Source organism: Acinonyx jubatus, chromosome B3 (genome assembly GCF_027475565.1).
Source record: "Acinonyx jubatus isolate Ajub_Pintada_27869175 chromosome B3, VMU_Ajub_asm_v1.0, whole genome shotgun sequence".
Classification (NCBI taxonomy): Eukaryota; Metazoa; Chordata; class Mammalia; order Carnivora; family Felidae; genus Acinonyx; species Acinonyx jubatus.
The window spans coordinates 115,407,014-115,424,292 of record NC_069386.1 but is presented as its reverse complement, the minus strand read 5'-3'; the positions used below and the strand labels follow the sequence as shown (position 1 = coordinate 115,424,292).

The 17,279-nt window shown below is 49.1% G+C and overlaps 1 protein-coding gene and 1 long non-coding RNA gene across 11 annotated transcripts in view; both read right to left on the bottom strand.

Annotated features, from left to right (window-relative positions):
• Nucleotides 1-17,279, bottom strand: part of RGS6 (regulator of G protein signaling 6) — a 560,843-nt gene that overhangs the window by 116,568 nt on the left and 426,996 nt on the right. The window lies entirely within an intron of this gene.
• Nucleotides 13,021-15,944, bottom strand: LOC128316070 (uncharacterized). Its single transcript, XR_008299502.1, has 2 exons — nt 15,798-15,944; nt 13,021-13,264 (listed from the first exon to the last, which is right to left on the bottom strand). It is a non-coding gene; the product is annotated as an uncharacterized LOC128316070 (long non-coding RNA).

Genomic DNA, 17,279 nt, shown 5'->3' with positions numbered 1-17,279 from the left:
CTATTACGCCTGTTTTAGCCGAAATCATCAGATGTGCCGATGGCCTGTAGGGTTGTCTGAGCCCAGCTGGGAAGTCTGTAGCCTATAACAGGGCTTTGAATTTGAGAGAAATAGCTCACGCAGTTACCAGCGAGACTTTGGGTCTCCAAAATTTCTCTTGTTAACGTCAGGCCATGAGTAACCCTAGCTCAAAATCAACTTCCTCTCTTGTCCCAGCTAGCTACAGGCGCTGACACAGAAATTACAGGTAGGGCGCCAAAAAGTAGGTGGAAAATATAGTTGGTACATCCCAGATGCTCAGGAGGTTTCTTTTTTGAATGACAGAAGGAGTAGGTGGGCAGCAGAGTAAATACGCCCTGAGTGGATTTCAGGATGATCTCATTCTCTCAGTCAACAGGAGAGCCTCCTAGGTCTTGGGACTAAGCTAACTACTGGGTCCCAAGCCTGATAAGACGTTCCTATGCTCCAGGGGCTCACAATCCCAGGGGGATGATGGGCAAGTAAACAAACCGTTGTTCTTCAACACACTGAGTGCTTTGACAGATACATTTGCAGGAAGCTAGGAACATGGAAACAGCACTTACATCAGCCCTGGCTGCTGGGAACTCTTTGCTGGAGGAGGTGGTGCTTAAACTGAATCTTTTTTATTTTTTTATTTTTTAAGATGTTTTATTTTATTTTTGACAGAGAGAGAGAGATAGAGCATGAGCAGGGGAGGGGCAGAGAGAGAGAGGGAGACACAGAATCCGAAGCAGGCTCCAGGCTCCGAGCTGTCAGCACAGAGCCTGACGCGGGGCCTGAACTCACAGACCGCGAGATCACGACCTGAGCGTAAGTTGGATGCTCAACCGACTGAGCCACCCAGGCGCCCCTGAACTGAATCTTAAAGGACAAGTTGGAACGAGCTAGTGGGGGGATGGCATTCCAGCATCATGCCCAAAGCCACAGAATCAGCAAACATTGGAAGAGTGCTTGCTGTATGTCAGGGACTGCTCCAAACACTTCACATAAATGAACTCATTTATATGCAAAGAAGCCCCATGAAGCAGGTACTGTCATTATCCCCATTTTTTTTTACGGATGGAGAAAGGGAGGCAGAGAGAGGTTAGGTAACTTGCTGAGGTCACATGGTCTGTGAAGCCGGGGTTTGAACCTAGGCACTTTGGGACCAGCATCCATGCCTAGAGTGAATCATTTGCATGGCTCTAGGGAAAGGGGGAAGAGTAGTGGAGGGTGTGAAGAAGGAGGCAAACGAAGCCAGAACTTGAAAGCCACAGTGAAGCATTATGGATGAGCTTCTTCTAAATCCTACCTAAGAAACAGAGGTACTTTAACCAGGGAGAGATGAAGACTTCTCCTCCCGGAGGAAGTGGGGGGGCCAGGAGCAAGGACCAAGTGGGGTCCTCGGGATGCCTGATGAGGCTCCTGCACTGAGGGACGAAGAGAGTTTTCTGACACAGACTGAAGATTATAAATACGTCTGGTCAAGGCAACGATGCCAGCTCTCTTCCATGATCTTTACTCTTTACTTTTCTCTCATGCCTGGTAGCCATGAAGCCAGCTCAGAGGTCCCATCGCCTGTGACATGTCTTTACCCCTGGGAGGTGAGGGCAGAGGCTCTCCCTGTCTCTTTAAATGACATCTCTCACTCCCTTCGATCATGTAGTTGCCAGAACAGGAGCTGCCATTGGTGAAGACTGGGAAACCAGACTTGAGACGGGCAACTGAATGATGTCCACCAGGATCACTAAGGCCAAGTGCAAGAGCAAACCAGAGGCAGACAGAAGAGATCATCTGAAACCACTAAAAATGGGGAAATTCAGAACACAGTGATAAGAAGCAGAGTGGATGTCGTGATTAACCAGCATTCAGGAGTCAAAGATCACAGAGAAATGGGAGGCCCAGACACAGCATCAGCCTGGCAACGATTCAGGGGAGTAGAGATGCCAGAATCACAGCAGAGGGTGCTGAAGACATAAATTAAAAATTCAGGGGGTGCCTGGGTGGCTCAGTCTGTTGGGCATCCGACTTCGGCTCAGGTCATGATCTCACATTCAGGAGTTCGAGCCCCACATAGGGCTCTGTGCTGACGGCTCAGAGCCTGGAGCCTCCTTCGGATTCTGTGTCTCTCTCTCTCTCTCTGCCCCTCCCCTGCTCACGCTCTGTCTCTCTCTCTCTCAAAAATAAATAAACATTAAAAAAAATTCAGAAGCATGGCTGGGGCGCCTGGGTGGGTCAGTTGGTTAAGCGTCTGATTTCGGCTTAGGTCACGATCTCGTCGTTCACGAGTCTGGGCCCCATGTCGGGTCTGTGCTGATGGCTCAGAGCCTGGAGCCTCCTTCGGATTCTGTGTCTCCCTCTCTCTCTGCCCCTCCCCTGCTCATGCTTTGTCTTTCTCTCTCAAGAAAATAAACGTTAAAAAAATTAAAAAAAATAATTCAGAAGCATGGCTATGACAATCCCTTCCTGAACCCTCTCTTGCAAGTAGAGAAGCAACAGCCTTGATTACAAAGAGATGAAGCAGTGGCGTGATTATTAAGATTGCAGATTTGGGGGGCCTATCCCCAAAGGGCATGTGGTAAACCCTGACATCTGCATTTAAAAAATTCCCTGGGGTGATTGTGGCACAGATGGCCCACGGTCCACTCTAAAGATTCTGACTGCTGCAAAAAATCGGGTGCCTCCTCTACGTGAAAGATCCTTGTTTCCATGCTTCCCAATTAGACTGCAAGATCCCAACACGTGTGGGCTTTTCCTCGTAAGTCCTTGTTACAGCACCCAGTATCTGTGTGTAGTGTAAATGCTTAAAAAGTGTTTGCCTCACGCACGAGCTTGTACATCATTCGGGCTGTCACCAGGACCTCCGAACGCCTCGCCTCCAATCAGATGAAAGAGGACAACCAGCAGGGCAGGAATTAAGCAGAGCAGAACAAAGGAACGTATCTTTTTGACTACATGCTGTTTTCTGGGACCTGCAGACCACCGACACTAGGTGTCGCAGGGTTGTAAAGCCGTGGTTCCCACCTGTAAGAAGCATACCTAAGGGTGACCAGCATGTGGGGAGAAAAGATCAAACAAATGATGGAGAAAAGCACAAAGTCAGAGACTACATACAATATGCCTAACTGCACACTGACCCCTGGTCGGAAGAGAAAAAAGGCTGCTGGCCCTCAGAGTAGTTCGCAAAGGGAATGAGGGAGGTTTGGAGGGTGCCAGACGCACGCCAGGGCTCTCGGAGGGGACTAAGTAATTCAGAGAAGGTGGCAATTTTGCTGCGAAAGGCTGAGGGCACCTCAGCTGGAGACCTTGGTTGGCGTGCCCAAGCCAAGAGCCGTACAGAAAATAAAAGTGAGATGTGCCTTTCCTATCTTTCCCCCTCATCTGCCTGTGGAGGAGGGTTCTAGCTTGGCCCCTGTCTTTTCCCCCAGCCTCCACCCTCCTTCAGGGTCCTTGCAAAGCCACCCCATTCCTGGGCTGTTGCCAACATGCATGGGGAGGACAGTGGAAGAGAAACACCAAGAGGCAAGGTTAAGTAAGTACTGGTAGGTTTTTGTGTTTTGTTTCGTTTAGGGTGGACGTGATGGAGAGGAGATTACAGGGGAGGGTGCCAGCTCGTGAGAGAAATAGAAGACAGAGAAAAGAAAGGGTTCTTTGATTTTTTATTTTTTTAAAAACAGTTTGAATGTTGATTTATTTTTGAGAGAGAGGGGTGGCTGAGCAGAGAGAAGGAGACAGAGGACCCAAAGGAGGGTCCGTGCTGACAGCAGAGAGCCCAACGCAGGGCTTAACTCACCAACCATGAGACCATGACCTGAGCCGAAGTCGGATGCTTAACTGACTGAGCCACTCAGGCTCTTTTAAAGACATGGACTCTTTTAAAGAAATGCTGTCTGGGTCCATGGATCCCCTTCATGAAGCTTGGGAATTGCATGTACTTAGTATTTCCTTTAGGTTACGTGGATGGTTGCCTTTTAACACTGCTCTGATCTTTTTTCTTTCGTACGACGTGTTGTGTAACCAGCCACCTCTGCTTCGTGTGGAGGTCCACCCGGACGCCAGATGAGCGCATTGTAACAACTTCCCTGAAGTCATAGTATAGAAGTTATGGAAGTAATAAATTCCCTGGAGTTATGAAGCTCCCATCAATCCCCGTCCCCAAGTTCCCTCTTTCGGGACCAGCTTCAACCGGTGGCCCCGAGTCTTTCCAGAACCCTCTTTCACAGACTTCTCCAAACCCCTCCGCTGGCAAACAGCCCGGCTCTCAAGAGCCAGACGACAACCTCAGCAGAAGGCAGGGATTGGTTAACCAGTCACTGGCTCCCTTTTGTTTCCCAAGGATACACCTGGGGCATTCAACATGGACTTACCCTGCCACACTCAGTGTCAGCCCGCACACATAGGAATCCCCGATTTAAACCTAATCACGCAGGGCAGTGTTTCTCAGCGTGTGGTCCCAGCATGAGTATCACCTGGAAGCGCGTTAGAAATGCACATTCTCAGGAGCACACCGTCTTATGGAACCACAAACACCGGCCATCTGTGTTCCAATAAGGCCTAGTCAAGCTAACAACCACCGATCTTGGAAAACATTTGGCAAGAGTGGACTCCTTTTTACCAAGGCCATTGCCGTCCTTGTTTCTAAAGGGTTGAAAGTGGCCCATGTTGTGCCTCCTGGGTTTTCCACTTTCAGGTCAGAGATGAGATCTTACTGCAGCAAAAGGGCACTTCAGCTGTTAACGTGGAGTTTAATGAGTGGCTCCAGGAGCCATCACGAGTGGGCAACAGGAGTTACTTGACCACCGACAGAAGGAATTCTGCAGGGAATGCCTGCAGGTCTCAGGAAGAGACTGACCCAGAGAGAGCCAAGAATGCTCGGGGGCCCCTCCTTTGCCGTCCATTGCTTCCAACATTAGGCGAGGGCTGGTCGCTAACAAATTCTGCTAGGGTTCTCTCAGGAATAGTACCATTCCAGGTGAGGCTGCATCTTCCAGTGAGAGATAAATTCTCCCATCTACCCATACATCCACCCGTCTGTTCATCCATACAGCTATCCCTCCATCCATCATCCATCCATCCATCCGTCCATCCATCCATCCTTTTATCTAACTAACCCACAGATATGTATTGGATTCCCTGTAACTTGAGCTAGTAGAAATGTTGGGACCAGTTAATTCTCCCTCCTCCTTAGTGAGTAAAGCCCAAGTGCCTCTGGTGCCCCATTATTTCTGTCTCATCTTCTTGTTGCTTTGAGCGTCCTCGTCCCTTAATAGGCCCCCTCCTCCCCATGCACACATCTGGAACCTCCCTTCTCCAGCTCTATTGGTGAAAAAGCCTTCATCTAAGCACAGAAGGAACCCCTACCTCCTCGTCTTCACTCACTCCCCTGCAGCTGTTCTCAGTGCCTTTGTTCTGGTGCCACTCCCCCCCTCACCTAATTTGGGGTTAGGAGAGAAAGTAGGCATCTTCCTTGCGCTCTGACTTCCTTTAGAACATTTCTTCTTTTTCTTATGTAACAATTCCTCATTACTTGAGGCTTGCATATTCTACTAGCTTTCTGCCTATTTTTGTTAATTCCTCCTCATTCATGAAAGACTCTGACACTGTTTTATTTTCCACCCCAAATCCTGCTGTTACCGTTGGTGGCAATGTTATCCACCCGGAGGACCCATTTAATATGTTGGCTTCTCCCCAGTGACCTTCGAATTCCAATCACATCCCTCTTCCTGTCTGTGATTCCTGTCTGACTCTGCTAGAGTCAGAGCTGAGCAGAGTGACCAGGTTCTGGCCCCCAGAATTTAGAAAGCACAATATAATGATTTTTAAAGGTCGTGCAAATACTTTAAACATTTCAGTTCTCCAAGTGCATTCCAATGCTCCAGCCATACCCTATTTTTAATGGTAAAGTTCAGGACTCCCCGCAGGGCATACAAAAAGCCACGCCCATCCCGCAGCCTCTCCCTGCCCACTCCCTGGGCCTTTGCACAGGCTGGTCCTTTGCTCACCGCTCCTGGCCTATCACCAAGCCCTCCTTCAAGGCCCTGCTCGGATGTTACCGCCTCCCCCTCTCCGCACTCCGTGTGGTCCCACAGCCGACACACGTGCGTCCCCATCAAACGGCCTGTCACACTGCATTGCGGTTGCCCGCCCAGGGATCAGTTCCTTACGTGTAAGCCAGCTGCCACCCTTGCCTTCCTGTGGCTGCTTCCCCACATAGCAGAAAGAGCCGCCAAAGATGCCAATCAGGTCAGAGCCCCTCGAAACCCTGAAATGGCCGAAGTCCTTACAAGTCCCCGCAAGGCTCTCCACCATCTGACCACGCTCCCCACTCAGCTTTTTCCCCCAGAAGCCACAGGGCCAATTCTCAGTCACCTCACCGAGGCTTCTCTGACCACACTAGTAACACAGCACACTGCCTCCACCCTGCTCTCCTGACCCCCTTTCCCTGTCCTACTTCTTAGAGTTTCAAAAGCACTTATTCCCTTTCACGTACGAGTCACTGTTTCTTACTGCCTAGTGTCTGTACTCCCCACCGAAATACAAGCTCCACTGGGGCAAGGACCTTTATCCATTTTGTCACAGACGCATCCCAAGCCCCTGGGAAAATGTCCAGCACATGGTGGGTACTTGATAAAATGAGTCTTTTTTTTTTTTTTACACAGAATTACTTTTTCTTAAAAAATTTTTTTATTAATGTTTATTTGTTATTGAGAGACAGAGAGAAACAGAGCATGAGCATGGGAGGGGCAGAGAGAGGGGGAGACACAGAATCCGAGGCAGGCTCCAGGCTCTGAGCTGTCAGCACAGAGCCTGACGCGGGGCTTGAACTCACAAATCACGAGGTCACGACCTGAGCCGAAGTCGGACGCTCAACCGACTGAGCCACCCGGGTGCCCCATACACAGAATTACTTTTGAAAGACCAATGCAGTTCCCAGATGCGCCCGCTATACAAAACTTCCCCCAAACACTATCGCTTATTTATTTTAAGTTTACTTATTGATTGTGATAGACAGAGAGAGTCAGTGGGGGAGGGGCAGAGAGGGAGGGAGAGAGAGGATTCCAAGGAGGCTCCACACGGTCAGCACGGAGCCTGACGCAGGGCTCAAACTAATGGACCATGAGATCCTGACCTGAGTCGGATGCTTAACCAACCGAGCCACCCGGGTGCCCCCATCGTCACTTACTTTGCTCAGGGATCTGCCAGCTGGGCAGCTTGATGGGCTCACCTCACCTCACTCTGTGCAGCATCAGCTGAGATGGGCTGGCTGGGGGCCGGTGGACCCACTTTCCAGATGCCCCACGGCCAGCACGGTAGCTCTTGCTAATGGCTGGGAGCTCGGCCGGGGTGTCAGCGGGGGCCCCTCCTTTCCACGTGGGCCTCTCTGTGGGCTGCTTGGCCTTTATCACTGCTCAGTGGCTGGATTCCAAGAGAGCATCGCAGGAGCACCTGACATTTTTACGACCCAGCCTTGGCTGGCAGGAAGTAACGTATGCGATGAAGCATTACTTCAGCTAGACCCTGTTGGCTCCACCTTTGGGGATGGAAGAGTGACAGAGTTCTAGAAGAGGATGTGGGACAGGAGATGGCACTCCACACAGCTTTGGAAATACAATCTGCCACACGGGGCTGGCGCCAAAGTCTCGTTACCCCGTGTCAACCGTGTTGAAAGGGCACTTACGAAGGACTGGGGCAAATTGTAAACCTCCGGGAATGTGACAGGACACATGAAAGGATGTTAATAAAGTTAGAGTTCATTATGCCAAACTGAAGTGGACGAAGCAGAGGGTTTGGACTAAAAGGGTGCTTGAATCCCAAATTTGCTTGCTGTGTATAACCCTGAAAAAGTCACTTAATGTCTCTGAACCTGCTTCCCCATCTGTAAAATGGGAATAATAAACCTACCCAGTTTGCTTGGCACTATTAACCTAGGATAATGCCTGGGTAAGTGTTCCCAGACCACAAAACAGTTTGCTCTGCGCTTTTGCGACAACGGTCTAACGGTCATTTGGATTTTTATTCTGAAGCAACATACCGCAGGAGAAGGCTCATCGGCTGAGCTGTGGATGTGACGCCCCTGACCTTATGGCCAGGCCTGCTATCGATTCACTGTGAGATACCGCACAAGTCATTAACTTTTCTGAGCCTCAGGTTTATCACGACACAGAGGAATAATGCCACCGCCCTGCTTAACTCTGAGAATTATGGTAAGGACTTGATATAGGTGTACTCCGAGGCATAGGGTGAAGACTTAATAATATGGGTTAGGTCACTTGGCAGTAATTACATTGTTACCTGAGCATGCATTATTTTCTATTTTAGAAGAATTAATTTTTTGTCAATACCTAAGTAACAGATTTTATGTTTTAAAAATGTTTATTTATTCAGAAAGTGTGCATGAGTGAGAGGGGGAGGGGGCAGGGACAGAGAGGAAGAGAGAACCTCAAGCAGGCTCCATGCTGTCAGCGCAGAGGTTGGGGATCATGGTCTGAGCTGATATTAAGAGGTGGCTGCTTAACAGACTGAGCCACCCAAGTGTCCCTAAAAGATTTTATTTTAATAAAAACTTTAGAAAATACAGCTAAGCAAAAAGAAGACACTAACAATCACATAACTTCTGGGGCGCTGGGTGGCTCAGTCAGTTAAGCATCCAACTCTTGATTTCAGCTCAGGTCATGATCTCACAATTCATGAGATCGAGCCCCAAGTCGGGCTCTGTGCTGACAGTTTGGAACTGGCTTGTGATTCTCTCTCTCCCTTCCCCTCTCTCTGTCCCTCCCCCCCTCATGCTTTCTCTCTCTCTCTCTCTCTCTCAAAATAAATAAATAAACATTAAAAAAAAAAACCACATCATTTCCCCCTCAGATTTTCTCTCTCACTTCCTCTTCTTTTCAAAAAATAACCTTTTTTTTTTTAATGTAGCTCCTATAGTTAAAGAAGTAGTTTTCCACTTTGTTTGCAATGATACTACAACAATCAACAGTTGTAAGTTGTTGTATCTCCTATGATTTCCTTCAGATGAATCTCTGGAAGTGAAACTTCTGGGTTATTTTCAAGGCTTTAGAACCTGCTGCACCGAATCCCCCTTTGTCTGGAAGGGCACACTCATGCTTCCTCCCTGGACCCTACACAGCACTGAAATTTGCATTCTTGTCTATCATTGCTAGTCCGATTGGGAGGCAATGGCAGCCCATTTAAGAAAAGAACTCTAGGGGCACCTGGGTGGCTCAGGCAGTTAAGCATCCGACTCTTGATCTCAGCTCAGGTCACGATCTCACGGTTCGTGGGTTCGAGCCCCATGTCAGGCTCTGTGCCGACAGCTCAGACCCTGGAGCCTGCTTTGGATTCTGTGCCTCCCTCTTTCTCTGCCCCTCCCCTGCTCACACTCTGTCTCTCTCGTGAAAATAAATGAACATTTTAAAAAAAAAGGAAAGAACTCTGTTCTTAGAGGTGAGATGCAAATGTTTCTACTACATTTATTGATCATTTGCATTTCTTCTACTGGGGTACCCCTCTTTTTATATCGATTAATAGGAACTCATTAAGTATTAAGGATATAACAGTTGATCTGAAATTTGTGCTATACGATGTCCCCCCTTCTATTTGTTACTTACACTTAAGATGCCTTTAGAGGCAGAGTTTTTAACTATTTTATGTTCAAATCCATCAACTCTTTCTTCTATGGTTTGTGCCTCTGTTGCTCTGCCTACAGTATTGTGAAGGCTTTTTAGGGGATGGGCTTTTATGAGTTTTGGTTGTTGAATTCATTTATTCATTCATTCAACAAATACTTACTGACTGCTTCCTATGTGCCAGGCACTGGATGGAGTATTATCTAAGGCGTAGAACTGAGCTCAGGATGAGAACATTGATCCCTGAAGGGTTTAGAAATTGAAATGAACACAAACCCAAAACACATTCCACTCTATTGAAAGACCAGCTGCACAGAAGGCTTCGGCCCAGGGGGTTTGGTGATGCCACCCAGAACTCAAATTCTGGGGTCTTGGGCCTTTTATTTTATTATTTTTTAAAAAAACTTTCCTCCCCAATAGCATCATTTTTTCACTCTTGGTTTTATTTATTTTTTTCATGTTCTATTTATTTTTGAGAGACAGAGACAGAGTGTGAACAGGGGAGGGGCAGAGAGAGAGGGAGACGCAGAATCTGAAGCAGGCTCCAGGCTCTGAGCTGTCAGTACAGAGCCTGATGCGGGGCTCGAACTCATGAACCACGGGATCATGACCTGAGCCGAAGATGGACGCTTACCCGACTGAGCCACTCAGGGGCCCCTCAGGGTATTTTGCAATGACTAAAATTGATATGGGCATGACGATGCTAAGGAAATGGCAACATAAGCAGCCATGGATGGGAAGGGTTGAAGTGAGTCTAGGGAAAAGTATCTAAGGAAGTTTGTTCTACATCAGCCCAAAAGGAATCATCGTCAATGACATGATGTTCCATTTCATTAGTCAGTTAAATGCAGATATTATCTATCCCCCTAAGACTCCTTTCAGAATCTTTCTGAATCACAATAATCACAAGCAAGGGAAGAATTGCCCTTCGTTTGAGGGTTTTCACTGAGTGGGGCCCATAAGCAAGGAAATACCATCTTGGGGTCACTGTCCCTTAGCCAGACCTCATCAATTCAAGGAAAGTTATAATATCCTTGGTTTTCCAATCGCAACCTGAACAAACCTCTGCTTATTTATTCGTTATACTTTACTTCTTTTTATCCCACATGTTTCTTTTGAAGTGAAACACTAAATCCCTAGAAAACTCACCCCCAAATTAGGTGTTCTGCAAGAGATGAAAAGAGATGAAAATGTCCCATAACACGTGGGACATTCCAGCAAAGGCTGGAAGAGGACACGATGCTTGGCTTCCTCTCATTACCCTGGGAGAGAAGACGTGGGCTTGTCGAGGTCCAGGTAGAGCACCAGTCCTCACCAGGAAAACCCCCAAGCAGGTGGCCGCCCAAGGGGACCCTCCCACCTCCATTCACTGTCACCAACTCATGCCTGAAATGCTACCTGTATGGCTTCGCTGCCTGAGTAAATGTCCCCACGTGAGGAGGGGATATTTTTTGCCCCTCATGACCCTAGCCTAGCCCTGAAAGAATGAATGGGACAGTGGGCAGCCACCCTGACTCATGACCTCTATGTGATCAACGACTGTGTAATGAATACATTGATCGTTATTTCTAACTCACCTCATGTCTTAGGATTAGGCGCCAGCCACTTGGTTTTGAGAGGAGAAAGCCAGCCTGCGGCTCTCTGGCATGTGCAGGAGGGACGGATAAATATTCCCCGCGGGAGATACAGGCGGCAAAGAAAAGGCCCTTCAAAGAGGACCCGTTTCTGGCTATTTCATGCTCTTGTCTACAGCCGGCTCTGACACTGGGGGTTCGTAAAAGAATCTATCCAAAGTTGTGATCCTCATTCCAACACTGCCGAAGGACCATCTTCTGAAGGCCAGAAGTTCACAAAATGCCGGTAGAACAGGTTCTTCCTGGAGGCTGTGAAGGCGAAACTGTTTGGTACTTCTCTCCTGGCCCCTAGCGGGTCCTGGCAATCTTTGCCGTTTCTCGGCCGGTAGGCGCTTCATTGCAATCTGTGCCTGTTTGGATGGCAAACCCCTCCGTGGGGACACCCGTTTCTTTGTCCCTTTGATACCCCTCACCCCACCCTCTATGGGCACCCACTTCCTGTCTCTTGGGCTGGCTCATTGACACTGGGCCTGAGTTCCCCCGGAAAAAGAGAGACCCCTTTATTTCTCCCACTCCTCTCCAGCCGGGGCCACGTCCCCATCTCATTTCTCTAGATTTGGTTTCCCCAAGGATGAAGACACCCACAAGAATGAACTAGGCTGCCTCGCCCCTTTGTTATAAGAAATAATAAAGACACTGCGTCCATTTAGGTTATTATTTATTTATTTCTATCGTAGATCTAAAGGTGCGCATCGTAGGCACGACGATTCAGGAATTCATCCTCAGGTCCAGTTTAACCCTTGAGATAACTCTGTGAGGTCAGCAGGGGGCACTCTTTCCGCTTTTCCGGTGGGGACCCTGGAGCCCCATGTGCCCTGTGGCAGCCCACAAGTCAAGGTGCAGTGGCCTCCAAGAGAAGAGAAGGGGGGAGCTGTAGGCAGGGTGCGGGTGTCAGAGGTGTGCTGTCCGCAGAGAACTTAAGAACGACAAGAGAGGTGGGTGATGAATGCCTTCCCGCTTAGCACCCCAACGATGCTGGGAACAGAATCCAGTCTTGGGGTTTCGAGTCCTGTGCTTGTCCTTCTCTACCTCAGCTCCTCAGAGGTCAGGGCACAGTGGTTTTGGGAGCTTCTGGAGGGGCATCCCAGACACTCACAGTTAGGAGAAACTAGATCCTTCTTTCTCAAGAGAGCATGGAGGGTCCGCGTGAGGTAGGGAGGCAGCCATGGAAAGCATCACGTTAGAGCTAGGAATTCTGAATTTTGGTGACACCAATTTACTTCTCTGTTGCTATGCAGCCATCGATTTTAGTTTAAAATACAAGCTATTCTACTTCCCATCATTTTTATTACCAAATGTTACCCTACCCCGTCTACTCCCTGGCTCCCAGCCCTGCCGGGCCACTCCTCCCCCCTCCTGATCTTCACTCCGTCCCTGCAATCCCACGCCTTCCACTCACCCCACACTTTCCAACCCTGGAAATGATTGCAAGCAACCCATGCCGCTGGCCGCCCTTTTCCTGCTTTCACAGGCAAGAAGAGATGCTAAGTTTTAAGACACAATATCAGTACAGTAAAACTTAACTGCGCTCATCTTTTTGGCAGAAACCAGCCTGTCGGCTTAATGCAGAAATTATTTCGGGGTGAATGCATGTCCTTGCCTGAGGCCGCCCGGCATTTCCTTCCAGCCTGGAGTTTGCAAGCTCTCCTGGGGTGCAATAAACAGTATCACCACACGGGAGCGCTGTTGCCCTTGAAAGCCACAACGCTTCCACCCAGAGCAGCCCTAGGTAGGAAAAAACTGCCAGGATCCACGACTGCGATACTGATTTCTTATTTCTTCTAAAATGACAATCACCGGCGCTCTGAATAACTGCTTCGTTTCTTAGTTCCAGAGGTGGCGTCTGAAGTCTGTCTGATGTCATTTACAGCATTTTCCAGTGGCAAATAATGAAGGCCAAGGGAAACCTGCTTGCAGCCGAAGTCACGTGCAAAGATTCTTCAGGAGTTTAAAGGTGTCCCGGACTTTCAGGCTATACGGATTAAACGAACCTGTGAAATGCTGCGGTCCAAGAGAGAAGAAGGGGGAAAAAACGAGTAGGCAGGATAGAAGAGTTTTAGATTCATCAAAGGACAGTAAAGGGGAAGCAGAGGTAGCCGGAGCAAGCCTCGGCCACTACGGAGCAGAGGTGGCAGCTTATTACAGGAGTGCACCTCAGCCAGTGGTCCCAGAACTTAGGGGACTGCAGACTGGAGGCCGTGCTTCTCCAAAGTGCCTGCAGCCACCTCGATCCCCCAGATCCTCGGCTTCTCCAAGCATATAGTGGGTGCTTAGCCTTGCCTGCAGACAGCGACGGTCCTTAGCTAATACTAACTCCAGAGGCGGGCTGTGTGTTTGGAGAACCTCACAGAGAGCAGGTTGCAAAAAGTTGAGCTTTACTGGCAATGCGAGATCCCTGACACTCACCCCTTTGCACCTGGGGAGGAGTACAAAGAAAATCGGGGCAAGCCGATCGGTGTGAGATTTGGTTCTGCCACAAACTAATGAATGCGTTGTACAAGCCGCTTACGCTAAGTCTTGGGTCTGTCATCTGTAAACGGAGGGGCTTGGGTAAGCTGCCTGCTGAGTCTGTTCTGATTGGGACGCACATCTCTCCTCCCCCCACCCTGCCCACCGGGGACAGCCTTCCTGGTCTTTCAGGCCATGTCTCTGTCTTGTACCCTCAGGTGGCCAGATTGGACCATTTGCCGCACCCTGAACCAAAGACTACTTCCTCTGGGAAGCCTTCCCTGACTCCACGGGTGCAAAGAGTATCCCTATCCTTCGTGAATTTGCCGCACTTAATCCATACTTCCCTTTTAGCAGCTACTGTTTTCTCTCTTGTGTTATAATGACTATCAGGAACCTTTTTGTGCCCACTGGGTCTGCAGGGCCATGGTTTCCATCTGACCTGCCCATCCCAGAGGGTCCAGTCCTGGGGCCAGCACCCGCAGGGACCAAGGAGGTGGCTGATGTCATCAACAATCACGTGCACACACACATCGTATTTTGTGTAACGGATTTGAGTTCGACTTAAACACTCTGATGTTTGGCTGACGGGACTTGGTCCCTGGTGCCCTCACGCTGTCTGTCTCCTGCACATAGGCCGGCTTGTAGATGGTCAGTGCAGGGACTTGGAGCCAGACTGCCCAAGTTCATAGCCTGGCTCTGCCACTTGCAAGCTGCCTGAACTTGGGGACGCCATGAGCTTTCTCTGTGGGTCTGCTGCCTCACCCATAGGGTGAAGGTAATGACAGCAGCCACTTCTCACGGGAGCTGGGAGGATAAAATGCCTTGTCAGAGTGACTTGAACTCAGGTCCGGGAACATCCGCGGCATCACTTCTTTGTTCTAAGGTGAGAAGGTATGTACCTGCCGGAGCCTCATTTCCAGCTTCCTAAACCCACCAGATAATGGAGCCCCTAGAAACCTCTCATGGGCCGCCCTTTGTAAGATAACATCTTAGTGACCCTCAGCCCTGGCCTCCTGCCCCATCCCTCACCCAGAAACCCCAGACTGGCTGATTCCCTTGCCCCCACCTGGCTCACCTGCCCAGGTATCAAGGAAAAAAAAAAAAGTCACGCATTTGAAAAAGTACCCAATCAAAGCAAGCTTTCCATAATGCTAGCTTTGACTTGTATTTTTATCCTTACTAATTACAACGCTAGCACCTCAGGACCCCTTGCCAGTTAGCAGTATCTTTCTTTCACGGTTAAAAAACCCCCCACAACGCCTTGCGTTTGCCCCTATGCCTGTTCACGTCTCTGGCTAGTTTTACCGGCATCCTCTGCAACGAGCTGGGAAATGCCATCTAAGACAGCCTGCACCCTGGGTGGGCTCCAGCTTTGCATCCTTGGAGTGCATGCAAAACAGATCAACCGGCTGTCATTCCAGCCTGCCACCAGCCATTTGCTAAACTGCACAACTTGATAACGGCAAGTGTCCCGCACCCCCCTCCCAGATCCACCCAGGCGCCAGCCTTTCTTCTTATCTCTGTGGTGTTATGGCTGTAATTCACCTGACCCACTGTGACGTGCGTCCTCCCAGCAGATCTGTGCTTTTATCTGCTAGGATTCAAGGATAGAGGAAGACAGGAAAGGGCATGAAGAGAGGCGAGAAAGGACAACGTGACAGAGCAAGTGTGCTTCGAGTCACCTTCCATGAGGGGAGGTCTGGAACGTTCTCTCGGGCTCAGAGCTCAGCCACGTGTGTGCCTCCCTATCCTTGGGCCCAGTCTGTATCCTAGCTGCACCACGATTTCAGAAAAAGACAGAGCAAAAACAAAAAAAAAGCCCCCAAGCCACCTTTTCCTATCTTCATGATCCTAGTCTAACCTTTTTTTTTTTTTTTTTTTTTTTTTTACCTACTTCCAATTCCATTTCCTGACAAAGAAGATTATTTTGAATTTAGACACTCCCCAGTGCACTGGCCCCTGTCAGCTGTTGGCAGGAACGGGTGAGAGAGAATAAATGAAGCACCAACACCGCCCCCCCCCCCCCCCCCCCGGTCTGACCAGCTGATGGGGGGCTTGAACTCGCAAACTGTGAGATCATGACCTGAGCTGAAGTTGGCCGCTTAACCGAGCCACCCAGGTGTCCCAATCTTTCCTGTTCTTTCTGAGCCTGGTGCTTATCACCAGGCGCAGTTCAGCTGGCAGGGCGCATTCCTGGAAGCAGGACGCTGGCTTCCCGCAGTCCATTTCTTCCCTTTACGCAGGGGTCACAATCAGGTGCCATAGCGTCATACCTGAAGGCGTGGGTCCCTTGGCCCTCCCCTGCGGCAGCAGTAGCAATGACAGTAATTGTAGAAGAAGTCATGACGCTGGCAGCCAACGGTCACTGAATGTTTACCGTGTGTGCCAGCACCTTCTGTGTCCCCTTGAAGCTACCCAGCCCTCACGCTAGGGGGCGCGCCCTCTATCATCAGACCCATTTTGCGGTGGAAGCCAGGAGAAAGTAAACATCTGCGCAGCTGATGCCCGCGGCAGGATTGGCCCCTGGTTGTAAGCATCCTAACTGGCCCCGAAAGCTCAAAGAAAGAAATGCTTGCTTCGTCCTGAGCCGGAGTGTGGACGACCAGCTTCCTGTTAGCGGCGGGCAGCTACCGGTTCGGTTATGTGGGCGCTAGCGCCCAAGGTCAGGTTCGGGTGCCACTTCCTTACAGCTGACCCATGGAGTTCTGCCAGAGGCCTACACGGAATGACTCTGCTTGACTTTTTTTTTTGTGGGGGATCCCCTTCTACTTTGGGGTTCACTTGAACTGGAAACACACTGAGGAATTAAAGACCATCAACTTCAGTTACAAATCTGATACTTCATGAGTTTGAGGCTTAAAATGCAGTTCTGGAATATTTGTGAAACTTCTCGCATTCAGGGCTGAGAGCAGGTGATAACAAGAAAAGAAAACCAACCTGAACGTTTGTGGTAGGAATATTCAGATCAATGTTTACCAAAAGTGAGCAATGATACAGAGCTCTGTTAAAGAACACGTTCTTGTGGTGTTCCGGTATTTACGTTATTTTTACTTCAATGTTATAAACATTAAACTAGGAATCAACTTTTTATGCTTTTAGTTCTTACATAAGCCATATGGCCAACGAATGCACAAATAAAAACAGAGACACCGAAGTGTAAAATTCAAATTACGAAGCATTAATTGGAGAAGCTCGGTGGGTTAAGTGTCTGACTCTTGATTTCAGTTCAGGTCACGATCTTGGCGTCATGAGATCAAGCTCCTTATTGGGCTCTACGCTGAGCATGGAGCCTGCTTGAGATTCTCTCTCCCTCTGCCCCTCCCCCACTCGTGCTCACGTGCGATCTCTCTCTCAAAAAAAAAAAAAGAAACATTAATCTTTGTGATGGATGTCACCTTGCTGACACTAAATTGTCACTTTTGTGCTTCTTAGGTTAAACCATACGCAGTTGCTGTTTTTGTAGGTCATGAATGACAGTGGCAGAAAGAGTAATTTACGTGGTACATTTTTGTTAACTTCAGTCTTCTGACTATGAACAAGGTGGACCCCTCACTGGAGTCTCTAT